The sequence below is a fragment of the Heterocephalus glaber genome, unplaced genomic scaffold, assembly GCF_053883595.1.
Source record: "Heterocephalus glaber isolate CG9 unplaced genomic scaffold, H.glaber_assembly_v1.0 deba00000331, whole genome shotgun sequence".
Taxonomy (NCBI): Eukaryota; Metazoa; Chordata; class Mammalia; order Rodentia; family Bathyergidae; genus Heterocephalus; species Heterocephalus glaber.
In genome coordinates this window covers 47,870,001-47,886,432 of record NW_028258142.1, presented here as the reverse complement: position 1 = coordinate 47,886,432, position 16,432 = coordinate 47,870,001, and positions in this window count along the sequence as shown.

Sequence of the window (16,432 nt, the reverse complement as noted above, 5' to 3'; positions counted from 1 at the left end):
TATCTAGGCCTTCAACTGATTAGATGAGATCCACTCACATGAAAACCAACCTGCTTACTCAGAGTTCAGAGATTTAAATGTAAATTGGATCCAAAATACTCTCACGGAAATATCCAGATAATATTTGGTCTAATATTTGGGTATCATAGCCCAGTTAAGTTGACTCATAAAATTAGCTGTCAAATAACCCAAAGCCCCCAGAATGGCACAGGTGTTTTATTTATTTATTTATTTATTTATTATTCATTAAGTTGATTGGTACATTTTAGGTATACATTATGATCATATTCATCATTGGGAATTTGTACCTGTACATGATACATCTTGGTTCTTATTTTTTCCCATTCCCCTTCCCTCTCTTCAACTCCTCCACCCCTCCCTATTTACATAAGATTTGTTTCCATTTTTTTCTTTTTCTTTTTCATTCCCCCCCATTCAGGTTCACCTTTGAACATTTTCTTCCTATCTCACATTATTTATTATACATTTTGTCCCTCATTTACACTTTCAGTTTCTCACGCCAGAGAAACCATTTGGTATTTACATATGTGTGTCCTATTATTTTCACTTAAGAGTATGGCCTCATGTGGCACAGGTATTCTAATGAGGACTAAGGAGCCAGCGGAGAGGAAGCTGGGTAAGAGAGGAACACAATTTTGTTTTTGAAAGAGAAAAAGCAAGGCACACAGCACTTGATTTTCTCAGAAGTTCTGAAACATTTCAAATGATCACAAAGCAAAAATGGTACATACAACACACACCTTTCTTCTTGAGAATCTTAGGAACAAGTTGTCCTCACTCCCTTTCGTTAAATTCGGGTAGAGATTATAGTTTCAAAACAGTGGGCAATGTGAAATGAGAGCCAGGAAAGGCCCTGCCCAGGCTCCTTCCTCTCGCTCCCTCTAGTGGGTAGGCAGGGGGTGCACATGCCTAGACCGAACAATTTCTGCCTTGCTCTTTCTAGAGTTCAAAAGAGCAGTCCAAAAGATAGGCCATATTCTCAATTTTTCTGCCTCTTGGGTACAAATTACAGCTAATTCACTTTTTAACAAATATAAAACACATATAACAACTCTTAGTAATAAAATATTCACTGTGACTTCTGTAATAATCAAACAACAAGCATTCTTTAATCTCTAATAGGTACCCAGGGCCGAGGAAAATGTAAAATAAAAAGATACAACTCCTGGCTGTAGGAAATTTAGAATTTTTCTGAAAAGCAAGTCTACTATGTGACAAATTAATAGAATATATCAGGTTATTAGTTATTGTCTTGAGATGAAAAATTCCATTAAGTTCTTTAATGTTGGACATAAATATGAAATAGCATGACTATCTTTCTCTATATTTGCTATATTTGAGTATGTATTGCAAAATGGAATAGCATTGTTTAAACTCTGTCAAAATTAGCAATTCTTATAAAATGGTTTCATTTTACTCTCTTTCAATGATTTTGTTTCCTAGTGTCTTTTTTCCCCCAATTTATTTAACTTAGTAGTCAAATTTATCAATACTATGTAGGAAAACCTAGGGATGGATTTTTAATAGAAGGGATCATTTGGAGCTGTTGCTTGTAAAATGGAATATGTTCCTATTAGTGTTAGTGAGCTTTCCATTACTATAACAAATACTTGAAATAATCAACTAAAAAAGAGAAAAGCTTACTTTGAGTCATGGTTGTAGATGTTTCTGTCCATGATTGGTAGGCCCCATTGTTTGGGCCTGGAGCGAGGCAGCACATTATGGTGGGATCATACGGTACAGCAGAACTGCTTACCTCAGGGCCAGGAAGTAAAGAAAGAAAACACTAGGCAGGCTCCTAAAGACCTAAAGCTTCTCACTAGACCCCTCCTCTTGATTTTTACCACGTCTCAATGCTACCTACTTGAGGACAAATCCTCTGAGACATGGGTCTTTGGGGACATTTAAGATTCAAATCATAGAAGACTCTATACTTATAAATAGATTACTTTCTGGAGAAGCATCCTAGTTTTTCCAGAGAACGGAACTATTATTATCAGATGAATCCCTAATGCCAATTTCATCAACATTCGCTGCTAGCGTTTACCTAAAGAAGAAAAATAGCTCATGTTTGGAGAGTAAATTGGATGAACTCTACCTATCTAATAATTTCTGGAAATGTGAAATTATTCTGGTTCCCTTGGAAATTGATCTCAAGAGACTCAATTTGTCTAATTTCCGCTTAGTCCAGAAAGAACTTGGTGGCACAAAACAGTTTTAGGGAAATTGAATCTGAGTTTAAGATCACAGCAAGAATATTTACCAAGAGTCCTGGGCTCTCATAGTGAGTAAAAGTAATAGGGAAAAAACCAAAATCACTGCTGAAATATATGAAGGTTGAACCTGAGAAAAAGCACGGAAAGTCAAATATATAGGAGAACAAAGAGAAATCATGCTTGGGTAATGAGCTAGAGAAAGGTTTTAACGAAGTGGGATTATATCTGAAGGAGGTCAAGGAAAGGAGCTCGGAACTAAGATTTCAAATGAGGACAGTATGCGGTTATCCTGCTGCTTTCCACCGGGTCTGCAGTTTACATCAACAGGCTGAGCAAGGCAACAAATACACCTAATATGAGTATAGTGGCAAGGTGGGACACAGAGCCAAATTCCAAGCCAGCTCCATGCCCCAACTCCTTTGCTCACAAATACAGTGGACTCTTGACTTATGAACTCGATCGGTTCATGAGGGCTGGTTGTAACTTACATAGGTTGTAAGTCAATACAGCAGAGATTTAGATGTTTACCTGCCTACATGCTATAGATAACAAGAGGCAGATGAATCTTCCATTAACCTAACTAACCCAAATTGTTTGTATGTCATGCCGGTTGTAACTTGAGGGTCCACTGTATATGACAGACAAATGTCTTCTCATTTTGCTTTTTTAATCTGAAAGGCAAGAGGTTGGCACAAAATAGATATGTTAATTCTCACTAAAATCATGGAATGCAGAAGAGGCAGAGATCTTTGTGCTTTGCTGAACAAAGTGTGCCCTGTGGGGCAGCCATTGCCAAATTGCTTGGTGATGCTGAATCTCAGGCCGCAGTCCAGGCTTATGCAATGGGAACTTACAATTTAACAGGCTTCCCAGGTGATTCTTCTGCACATTAAAGTTAAATAATGATATAGAGGAAGACAGCACTCCCCTATCTAATACCCTGACAGATAGGCACCCAGTGCCTGATTACAAACCCACCCCTGCTATGGCGCTTACTTTTTAAGACCATCATGTTTGGTAATCAATTTTCCTTTAACTATTAGAACCTACTACAATCTCGGATAAATTCTATTTTCTTAATAAATATTGATTGAATGAATATTTTAGAGTGGACTGAAAATGTTTGTCCATAAATTATTTGAACTAAGTAGAGAATAAATCTGTTTGCCTGCCTTAAAATTCAATGAAACGGACTTTTTTTTTTTTAATTGGTGTTGGTGTCTGTTTTCTAGGGTGAGTATGTGCATCCTTTGACTATTTGTCATAGATCAAGATGCGTCAGCTCCTCACCAGCCTTCCTATGGTCTTCTGGCCACATGTTGGACTTTATGTGTCTCTTATAGACCATGCAATCCAGTATTAAACCTGCCCTGGATACATTCTCGGCACACACACACACAGGAACACAAGCTGATGACAGCGCTTTGCTTCTGCTTTGGGCTTTTCTAATTTACTAAATTGGCTGTCACATAACTAAAAATAGGAAGTTTGAACTTGGGCTCCCTTTTTTTTTGTCTGAGGTTATTTTGCTTACCACAAATGAAGGGCACAGAAGCTAAATATATGTCTACTTGAATGATGACTTTATAGCAATAAAATGAGCCCACAGGGGCTAATGACTCTGTAATCAGCTTTTTCAACCACTTTTTATATTGGGTATAATTTTCTCTCTCTCTGAAAAATTCTACATCATTTATCACTAGACTAACATGAGCAAAAGGGGAAAGGCAGGAGCTGAAAGATTAGAGGCCACTGCCTGTCTGCTATGAAATCATATAGTAAATTTGCCTCAAGGATACTATTTGATTTTGGCCCGGAACAGTAGCTGCTCATGTTTTTTTAAATTAAGAATTTTTATTTTAGCATTGGCTGGAGAAATTAAGTTTTGAGAATACTCTTTTTATTTATAATTTAAAAATAGTCCAACCCAGGTATGGTCATGCATGCCTGTAATCTGAGGACCCTGGGAAGCTGAGACAGGAGGGTTACAATTTCAAGCCCAGCCTTAGCAACTTAGTATCTCAGTGAGACCCTATCTTGAAATAAAATATAAAACAAGGCAGTGAGAAGGCCTTGAGTTCAATCCCCAGTACCGCAAAAACATACAAACAAACAAATAGAACCCTCCAAAACAAGACAGCAACAACAACAACAAAAATCAAAACTAGTCCACTTAAAACTGACACAGGCTCTTTTTAAAAAAGTGAACAAGTCAGGGTCTTGTTTTAAAAAGTTTCTTTTATTAGTCTGCACCATCTCCTGGCTGTTATCAATGGAAGGTAAAAAATCCTCCCTGCTGACCTACTTGAAAACTGGTCTAGGGAAAATCTGACATCACACGCAGTTTGAGGGAGCCATACTCTTAACATTTTGATATATTTTTGTTCTAGATAATACCATTTCAGAAATGTTTCCTCCTATGATTGATAATCCAATCCTCTAGAATTATTTAGAATCACCTCGTGCATCTTGAAACACATAGACTTTTCCTTTGGCAATTATTTCTTTTCCAGAGTTCACTGCTCTTGAGACCGGCTCACAGCCTTTTAGGATTGAATATTCTCTATTTTACCTCCCACTTCTATTATCAGCCACTTATGGATAAATAATGTTCTGTAATAGATAGATAGCTAGACCGATAGATAGATAGATACATAGATGATAGATCGACAAATTGATTTTCCAGTTTTTAGCTCAGTTTGCCTGCTGGTGCACACTTAAGTTGATTTCATACCTTGGCTATTGTAAATAATGTTGCAGTGAACATAGGGAGAGGTATAGAAGTCTCTTCAATATACAGATCTCTTTGCTTTTGGATTTCTATACCGAGGTGAGATTTCTGGATCCTATGGTAGTTCTATTTTAATTTTTTGAAGAACTTCCATACTGTTTTCCACTATGGCTATACCAATTTACAGCCCCACTAACAGTGTACCAGAGATCCCTGTCCCCTGAATCCTTGTCAATGTTAGTAGTTGTGATAGTTGACCAATTGTGTCAAGTTGAGTAAGAAACGCCAGACTAAATTGGATCAGCACAGTTCTCTGTGTAGCTGAGAGGATTTACTGAAGACAGAAGACCCTCCCTGGGTGTGAGTAGCACCCACCAGGCTTGTCATCTGCATGGAATAAAAGGGAAATGAAGAAGGAAGGCTCACTATTGTTTTTCCAGAGTTGCTCTAGTCTTCACCTTCTCTTTGGACCTGGTCTCCTGCCTTCCAGCCCACACCCTTCAGCCTCCAGTGCAGGCCCTTTGGCCTCCTGATATGGCTTCACATGGGACGCTACAGTGAGCCCCAGGCCTTCAACTGGATCCTTCAGATCTCTAGTCCACAGACAGCCCTTTTGCACTCTTCACACGTGACTCTGCAGGTGGCCATGGTAAGCCAATCTTGTACATTTGTATATCTTACATATTTTTATATCTACTTCTCTAGTAAACAATGAACGATACAGTTATCTTTTGTCTTTTTTTACAATAATTGACTTAACAGCTATGGAAGAATCTTATCATGATCTTAATATGCATTTCTCTGATGATTAGTGATGTTGAACACCTTTCATATACCTTTTGGCTATTTCTGTCTTCTTAGTGAAAATGTCTGTTCATTTACCTATGGTCCTCTGACTATTTTTAATGGGATTTTGTTTTGTTTGCTGTTGAGTTATGTCTGTAAATATTTACTTGTCTATTTATTAATTGCTGGAAGAAACACTTACACATTCTCTAGTATTTATCAATCATCCTGCTAAAATTCTTTAAAGTCCACTTTCTCCCAAGCTTTAGTTAAAGCTAAGCCATGAATTTCTTATCTTAGTTTCTGCCTGTCATGATGCAATAAAGGACCAGAATTGGCAGGCAGGTTTCCCAGTCATCTCAAGTTATGTGTACTACTTTTGGGACCCTGAATAAGAGCCTCTGTTCATATTAGATCAGTCTTTGTTAAAATTGACATAGAGCAAAGTACAAGTAATGTATTTTATCATTTAAAGTCAGATATCTCTTATAAACAGGAGAAATGAGCTATTTTGTTGGTGTCATCTGGTCTCAAAATCCACACATTTCACATGATTTCTATGTCTGGTCTTTGGCCATTAATTTGGCCTCTTTGGCCACTAACAAAGACAATCATGAAACACCTCTTTAACAAAAGGCACTTCGGTCTACACAAATTTTTGTTTTCTTATTTTTTTATAGTCACTAGCAAAAGGTAGGGCATTTTCACTCCTTCGAGCTCCCTTTGTGTTTATCTTAAAAAGAAGAAATCCTTGCTCGTGGGAAGAGCCAAAGTTTACTCTCAATGGTGGAAGGACAAAGCCCTTGGCTTTAGTGATGTTTTGGGTTCTGACTGTGACACAATGACATGTCTTTATGGCAGTGATGGTTGGAGAATTGTTTAGCTTCTATTGAAGTGATTTTTCACTGGATTAATAAAAGTTAAATGGTGATACTCTGGGGATATGCAAGTCCTGCTGTTCAGTGCTGTAGTAATTTGTTACTGGGGTTGTGTTTGGCGAGTCCTATTTTAAGAAGGAGATGAAATATTAGGCACTTTTCAAGATGAGGAGTATAAATATAGTCAAGGTTCTGCAGAGCATATTCCATGAAAAACGTGTGAAATAAAAGAAGGATGTAAAATGACAGCTTTAAATGTGGAGAATTCAGTTTATCTAGGTTCAAAAATGAGAATATTGTCTTTTCCCCTTCCCCTTGTGTATTTTTTCCTCCGAAGTGAAAGGATGACTCCCAACTCATTTTATGAATCTGAAATTAGTGACATACTATATGCTGAAGGACAATGCCAGAAAAGAAATCTATAGATCAATATTCTTAATGAACATTGATATAAATATTCCAAATAACATCTTAAGAAATCAAATCTATGTGTAATACATCATGAGTAAGAAGAACTGGTTTCAAGAAGACAAAGTTAGTTTAATATTTGAAATTCAAAAAAGAAATCCTAATGATCACCTCACTAGATGCAGAAAGATTATTTGAAAAAAAATCCAACATCCATATTTGATCAAGTAAGTGAATAAGGAAATAAAAAACTCCAACAAACACTAAGGAAACCAGGCTTAAGACATATATGTCACCAGATAAAAACATTTACAAAACCCCACAGCCAACACTTTACTCAATGGCAAAAGATTGAATGCTAAACTAGGAACAAGATAAGGATGTCCACTCTCACCACTTATATTTAGCATCGCACTGGAGAGTCAAGCCAAGGTGATGAAGGAAAGAGAAAAAACAGTCATGCAGATAAGCAAGGAAGAATTAAAACTCTTTTACTTTGCCTTTCTACATGATTATGTAGAAAATAAAGTCATATGTAACCTATAGGAAATCTAAATATTGAAGTTTTCAAGATTTTATGATATAAGATCAGTTATAGAGGTATTTGTATATATGTAATGGTGCTCTTACAAAATAAAAAATTAAATATTACATATGTTATATCATGAGAAAAATGAAGTACTTAGGGATAAATCTAAACAAAACATATGAAAGACCTGTACACTGAAAACCACAGTGAAGAGTCTTAATATAGTTTGGACATTAATATCATCCAAACTAATCTACAGATCCAATGAAATTCCAATCAAATGCCTCCACATTTTTTATGTCTCGGTAGAAACTGACAAGCTGATTTTCATATTATAAGGAAATGCAAAAGACTCAGCATAGCCAGAATAACTTTGAAAAGGAAAGAACTTAGTAGTCTAAAATTTTCTGATTTTGAGACTTAGAAATGTACAACAATTAAGACAGTGTGTTATTGACATCAAGAGAGACACTAGAGTAATGGAACAGATTGGAGAGTATATAGATAAGTGATTTCCAGTTCAGAGGAGAAAATATATTCTTGTCAAGAAGTCGTACTAGAAAAATTGGATATTCACATGCCAAGAACATGAGCTTTGCTCTATACCTATTACCATTTACAAAACATACTCAAAAAATGATAAAATTAAATGTAAATCTAAAATAGTAAAACTTCTGGAAGACAGAGAAGAATTTTTTTGTGATGTTGAATTAGATGAAGACTTCTTAGATATGACAAAAAATCTATTAAAAACTAAACAAATTGATAATTTACATTTCATTAAAATTAAAAACTTCTATCTTCAAAAGACACTAAGAAAATAAAACAACTAGTCACAGAAAATGGTAGAAATATTTTCAAAGCTTTTATCTGTTAAATAATTGTATCTAAGGTAATATAATAATCTAAAAGTGCAATAAGAAAATAAACACCTCAGTAAAAATTGCACAAAAGATTTGAATGGATAGTTCACCAAACAAGGTATGTGGATGCCATATAAGAATAAGCAGAGATGTTAGAAGCATATCCAGAAATGTCGAACCTCATTAGAAATTACAGAGCTGCAAATTAAGAGCACCACAAATGTACTGCATACCACTAGGATAGCAAAAATTCAGAAGCTGCCCACACTTAGTGTAGAAAAAGATGTAGAGAAATTGACACAGTCATATGCTGCATGTAAAATTTTATAGCCACTTTGATAACCTCTTAAAAATTGAATATATACCTATTATGTGATAAAGACATTTCACCTTTACCCATGTACTTAAGAAAGAATGAACACATTCCATAACTCATACATAACTATACTTAGCAGTTATATTTATAATAGCCCCAAACTTGAAACAACCAAAATACTTGTGAATAGTTGCCCAGACAGATGTATCGTGGAATAGCCATACAATGGAATTTCACAGCAGAGACAAATAATGAACTATTAATATCCACCAAAACCTGATGTATTTCAACATAATGTTGACTGAAGACCAAGACAAAATGTTTAAATAGTGTACATTCTCACCTGAAATTCTGGGATATACAAACAAATTTATAGTGATAGAAAACAGATGACTGATTTCTTGAGGATAGGTCAAGGAGTAAAGGATGGAGCGTATCAGACAGGTTTATAAAGGGGCTGCAGGAAATGTCAGCTGTGTTAATTGTGATGATGTTTTCACAGGTGTAGGTAGGTAATTGTCAAAACATCCAATTGTGCATTTAAAATATATTACACATATGCTCTTGATTTTGTTACTAATACATCCTTAAAGCACGCGCGCGCACGCGCGAGAGGTCGATCTATCCTCAGGGAATTTCTTTCCTTCCTTCTGCTCTCCCTCTCTTCTTTCTTTTCTGCCTTCCACTGCGAGATGAAAAATTGTATTTTATCTTAAGAATTAGTAAAGACTAAAATTTCTGAAAATCATTCTGTAAGACGCTTGGGACAGAAGGTGATACCTCAGTATCTGGTACAGTAGAAGAAAAGAAACAAAATAAATAGATTATCTGCACCTCTGTAGAAATGGACAGACCTGGAGCAATGGAGAGAATAGGAGAGAGGAGAGAAGCGATGGCTAGGAAACATGGCGGCGTTGCTGAAGGGCTTCTCCACCCGGGGATATCTAATATTCCATTTTAACTGTTTGTGCCTGTGCTGCTTTGACATAAAACTTCTCTGGAAAGGCTATCTGAGTCAATTTCAGAGCAAAAATAAAGGAGCAGCTGCTCAATATAGGAAAGAGAGGAATTTGTTACAGGCCAGTATTTTCAAGAAGCAATTGTAGCTAGAGACCTCTGTGGCAATTTTGAGAAAGCACTGGATTATCCACAGAAATGAAATGGCACTCAGATAATATCTGGATGATGTTTTACCAGTTTTTGATCACTATGTGCCAGTTAGTATGGTCAGGATTAAGAATTCAAAGATAAATAAGATAAGGCTTTGTGTTTTCATAGCATTCAGATTAAAACTTTTTAAAAATAATTAAGTTTATTAGTATAATTTAGATATACATAATGATCACATTCATCATATGGAATTTGTACCTGTACATGACATATCCTGATTCTCATTTTTTTCCTGCTCTCCTCCTCTCCCTTCAACACTTCTTCCCCTCATTTAAAAAAAATTTGTTTCCATTTTATCTTTCTTTTCTCGTTTTTTTCCTTTTTCCCTTCCTTCCTTTCCCCCTCCCACTCCCTAGTTCCCCTTCCCATTTGAACATTTTTTTCCTATTTCACATTATATATTATACATTTGGTCCTTATTTACACTTTCAGTTTCTCACACCAGAGAAACAATACAATATTTATACATGTGTGTTCAATTTATTTCACTTAAGAGTATGGTCTCAAGGTGCATCCATTTACCTAGAAATGTCTCCAGTTTATCCTTCTTTATGGCAGGGTAATACTCCATAGTATAAAAATTTTAAAATATCATAATATGGTGTGGTTAGGTGTCTGATAACGGTGACAATAATTGAAGGTAGTAGATGTGGTTGTTCAAGAATTTCTGCTTAGGCCTAGGTAGCCAGGTGGCGGCAATGGGTATGGCCTTGAATCTGTACACACACACCATTTTCTATAAAGGCTGTATAAACTTTAAACATACAATTAAAATTACAGGACAAAATGTCCATTGTCTGCATCAGATCATGTCAGATGGTGAATACTGATAGAGATTATAGAGGGTTTTGAGTCTCTATTCTCCCCTGAAGCCTGGAAACCTCAGTGTCTGAGGAGGGTGAGATTATATTTAGGTTGCATTTCTGTGTTAACCAGTTTTCCCTTACTGTAAGAAAAAATCTGAGATAATCAACTCATAAAGAGAAAAGGTTTGTTTTGACTTACAGATTTGAAGAGTACAGTCCATGATTGGTTGGTCTTGTTGGTTTTGGGACTATAGCAAGGCAGCACATCACTGAGGGAGCATGCGGCAGAACAAAAGCTCATGGCAGGAAAGTGGAAGGAGGGGAAGAGATCAAGTTCCCACAATCCCTTTCCAGGGCACCTCCTCAATGGCCTAAGACTCCCCCACTGGACTCCACCTCTTAAAGTTTCTATCACCTCCCAACAGTGCCATGGGCTGGGGACCAAGTTTTAAACACGTGGTCTTTTGGGGGGCCTTCCACATCCAAACTACTGCCCTCCCTGCAGCCCCATTTAGAAGGGGACATTGGAGGGTGAGGGAGCTCATGATGCAGAAAATATGGGACAGGATTTTCTCTGCCAGGTCCAGAGCAAATGCAAAAATCTGCCAGTGTGAGAATTCCTGTTTGAGAAAGGGGAAATTCTTGCTTGGAAACTACGGTTTGTGGATATCAAAGGCTAGAAATGTGTGATCACTTGCTTTTTGGTTCTAACCCTTGTGGGACAAAGGAACTTAGGATAATGTGTCAAATTTCAGCTTTGCCCCTTCCATACAAATGAGCAATTTAATCTCAATTTTTTAAATTCTAATATGATAAAATAATATTTTCCAGGAAATAAGTTGGAAAAAATATATAAGTAAAATACATACTCGCTGGTACCTAATAGGGATGCAATACTTTTAATTTATTTTTACTGTTGTTATCTCAAGGGCTCAAATTTTTGCTCAGATAAAAATTCAACATTTTAGGCAGAGCCAAGGGTGTCCTCAGAAAAGACTTGATTGAAAAGGGGGGGAAGAAGAAGAAGAGGAAGAGGAAGAGGAGGAAGAGGAAGAAGGAGAAAGAGGAAGAAGAGAAGGAGGAAGAAGAGAAGGAGAAAGAGAAGAAAACAGAAGAGAAGAGAAGAAGAGAAAGGATTATATTCAGTCTGGCCCAGGATCTCAGCAGGATGTACCAAAGATTTCAGATACATCTAAGGAATTCTTTTTCTTTTTTTTTTTGGTAGCAGGGATCAAACTCGGGTCCTTGCACTTGCGCAGCAGGCAATGAAACCACTGAGCTAAATCTCCGGCCCAAAAAATTCTTGACTTAGAAAAGAACATACTAACTCATGGGAAGCAACCAGAAAAAATATCATATAATCACTTATGGACGTGTGCTCTATGGGCAGGAGGTGGAACAAGACCTTGATGCTCTTAGTATCTTGTACAGTGATGAGCAGTGAAACACATCCTACAAAGTGCTAACTGTCCCCTAGTGGCCAGAAAGGATTGACTCTACATGTGTCCCAGACCTAACAAGGAAGGACATTACTTGTACCTTATTTCCCAGCATATTTTCATTTAGCTAATAAGATTTTCTCACTCTATATCAATTTATTCTTCAATTGTAGGTAACTTATTTTCCCACATATTATTAATTTCACTGACTTCTTTCACTTCCCCAATGTACTCCTGAACTTATATTTCTCATAGTTTGGTACTTTATACAGATTGCAGATTTATTTATTAGGCTTCCTGTATGAAGGTAAACCTTTTGAAAAAAGTATTGGGCTAGTGCTATCTAAGGGAACCGCGAATTCTAGTTTTCCCAGGCCAAGCAAGTCTTGATGTATGTTTGTTTTCTCAGTATAATTTTTGTTATCATCCTCTTTTATGATCATGATTGTTCCAGTCTTACTAATAAATTACATGGTCACTTTTTCATTCCTTTCCCCTCAGTGGCCACTCCAGAAATACTGATATCACTCAGCTGGACATGAGTTCAGTCTGCACAAGATCTCTGTCACTCCAGCAATCACCAAGTTTTATTGGCTGATCCAGCTGGTGGAAGCCGTGTTCTTTTCTCTTGAAGTCTCCCAGTGTATCCCTTCTGAAGTTGCAGTCTCAATCAGAGAAGAGCAACACCACTGATACTGTTAGTGAAGTGTGTGCTTTCGAGATTCCCTCTTTGGGTTTCCTCCCAGGCTCTCATCATTTCTAAAAGTCACCTCTAAGCCAAATCCAATGCCACGGTGTGTTGGAGGGGCAAGAGGTACAGCTCTTGAGCAAAACCTATGCAGCAAACACCCAGTCTGTGACGAAGGCCACTATGCAGGCTACAACGGCACAACCAATGTGTTAATAAATGAAAAAGATAATCTCTATTTTAAAATCGAACCAGAACAAAAGGATATCATGAACACTGTCAAAATATAGCACAAGCAAATCCACAATGTCACCGTTTGTCACAGTCAGAACAAAACGGACACCTGTAAAACTAAGCCAAGTGAGACTTTCAAACTCGAATTTATGCTTGATGTATCAGAACTAAATTGGTACATTTATAGACCAGTTGTGTGACTGTAGCACAGTAGAATTGTTTTGGAATTTGGCAATGGACTTGTGAATGCTTTGTTAAAAGGAAGTAGAATTTTCTGATTCAGAACAGATCTCTAAAGAAATATACCCTTCTCCTTGTGTAATTTGTTTCAAATTATATAATAAGCTCAGCAACTAAAATAATGTTTTAATGGATGGTTTAACTCAAAATGCCAAAATAAAGTTACTGCAAATAAATGAGCATACACAATTATACTCAATCACAAAGAAACTGCTTCATGACTTTGATGAAGAATCAGAAACAAAATATTACTTTTTTTTTTTTTTTGGTGGTACCGGGGATCAAACTCGGGACCTTGCACTTGCGAGGCAAGTGGCGGAACCACTGAGCTAAATCCCCAGCCCTCAAAGTATACTTTTAATAGCAAAACAATACATTTACTTTTTAAAGTTGCTCTCTTTTTCTTCTCATTATCTGTCCTGTTTTCTCCTTTTCCATGCTTTTACCCACATCTTAACCATACATATTTTACAGTGAAGGAGATCATGAATTCATGACTAGGAGATAATATACATACATACAACAAATTATTTTGTTTCTTTATACTTTATCATTTTATATTTATGATGAATAAACCTTAAAAATAAGAATCTTTAAATAGGTATTGTAATACAGATGCATTAGAAGTTACATTTGGGATAATAACATTCAGGAAATTTCAGCATCTGCCTGATACAAATGGGGTAGTTCTAGATTTATTACATACTACTGGAACAAAACAAGCAATCCTATTTAGTAAACCAAGAAACTTTCCTGTGAGAAGGTCTGAATGTGCAACACACTGAGTTGGTGATAATCACAGATAAGTGACAAAAATCTTTAGTGAGACTCTAAATAATTAATTCTGTTAAAGAATTTTAAAAATAATTCGGAGATGATTTTCACCAGTCAAATTTTGAACTAAGATTACACTCATTCTTTCATTAAGGTTTTCCTCTTCTGCTAGGAAAAGCATATGCCTAATATTGGGTTTTCAGAGTTACACATGGAACATAATTATAGTTCGATGTTCAATGAAATAAAATGCCATACATTCCTCTATATATCATGTCCAGGATAACTAACTTGGAATGGCAAAGATATTGCAATTGCATCATGTTGACTACTAAAAAACTCAAGTCCTCACTGCAGCCATTACTTGAAAATATATGAGATTTCATAGATGTATTTTGTATTGACTTCACTTCTTGGCCTACTTAATTCTTTGTTCTATTTTCCTTCCACCTGGTTTTTAACCCATTTCAATTTATATTTTCTTATTATAGTGTATTAATCTTTTTAAGCCGTAAGTGGAGACATAACTACATCAAGAATTCCCAGAATTATGCATGTTCTATAAATGTGGCGTCATATCATCTACCTTAGTGGTCTCAAGTTTAATTCCCTCAGAGTGGACATGAAACAACAATTACTATCTAATAGTGTAACATAGAATCAATGATTTTTACTTAGTGGTATATTTTCCCTCATTTTATAAGTTGTCTTTCTGCCAAAATGCAAGATGCTTTACATACCTCTTCCTGCCTTTGTAATGCAAAGCAGAGCAAGAATCTTTCTTTAAATTTTTGTCTGGTACATATTTGTGCAGAACCAAATTAGCAACAGAGATCATTTCAACTATGGGAAAACAGTAATAGAGGAGTGTCTTTTGTAGGCAGGGACAGAGAGAAAGTCTTAGTAATTAGTTTAAAATTGTAGATTTAAGGGAGGATCCATTCTAGGCTGCCTTAGATCAGTACAGAATAATAATGGGATACAAAAAACAATAAGTAAATGAATAAGATTATTGAGGCTCAAGAAGAAGAGACTGTAAGTAGACTGAGGGTAAGATATTGTTGATTCCAATGATGGGGGAGAACTGGAGATCAAAAATCCACCCTTGCAATCTATCTTTCCTTTCATGATGCCAGTTAGTCATTTTCAACTAACCCTTTGCTTTGTAATTATTAAATCATCACCTCCAGGAAGCACTTGCTGTCAAGACTCCCCTGCCCAGAGCAGAGGTAAATTCCTTTGAGAATTACGTTATCCGCTACATTGAAAGTTTGCTTTTTTGGCTTCCTCCGTAATTTTATTCATGATAGTATTGAGAGTGAAAAATAATTCTTCTTTGATGTATCTTTCACTGGCTTTCTTCTTTTTCACATCTACAGCTCTTTCATAGGGGTGATTTTGACACAAATTCCATTCTTGCAATCCGAAGTTTGCAGTGTGACTAGTCTTTTGGTTGAAATATCGGCAATGTTAGAATCCTGGTGCCCGTGGTTGAGGATTCTGTTGAGTGGTTTGCGACATGCTGCCTAGAACAATGCATGACAGATATAGCTCCACAGATGCTGCATAGAATCTTCCCACATGAGTCCCCAGGAAAGGAAGCAGAGTCAGGAAGCAGAGTCAGGAAGCAGGGTCAGGAAGCCTATTATACTAACCACAAATTCGTGGTGGGATCAAGTGTTTAGGCAAAAGACAAAATTATCATAAATTTGAATAACTTATTAATATTTATGAATGTTTATCAAATAATAATAGGAGAAAAAATCTTCAGCCCCTCATATCTTTTAATTGAAGCCTTAATTTATAGAAAAAATCTTCCCTTCTGATATGCCCTAAGAAAATGATCCACTTTGTTTCAATATAATCTGTCCGTGTTTACCAGCATTTAGAGAACTCTCAGGCAGAAAGCTGGCTGACAGATGGGCCCAGGCATCTCATTCCCACCTGCAGCTTCTGCCCAGATCTTCCAGCTCAGTTTTGCTCTGGCAAGAGGGATGATACACAAGTCTCTTCAAGAAGCTGAAAGACAAACATGGAGTCAGGCCAGTGATCTACTACTATCTGATTTCTTTAGCACCTGACTGGAAACCCTAAAATAACCAATATGTCTTTATTTTTTTTTCATGATAGAAAACACTGAAATGTCAGTTTATGATATTCTGAGTTTTATGCCTTTTTAATGACAAAGTCATCTAGTATGTATTTTCCCTTGGAACTACACTAGACATACAGATTTTCATTTTATCATGCTGTTACAAAAATTTTTAACGTTTGTAAAGAGAAATCATCCAAAGACTAAAGAGAATTTGATATAGTGCATCAAGCGCCATCTT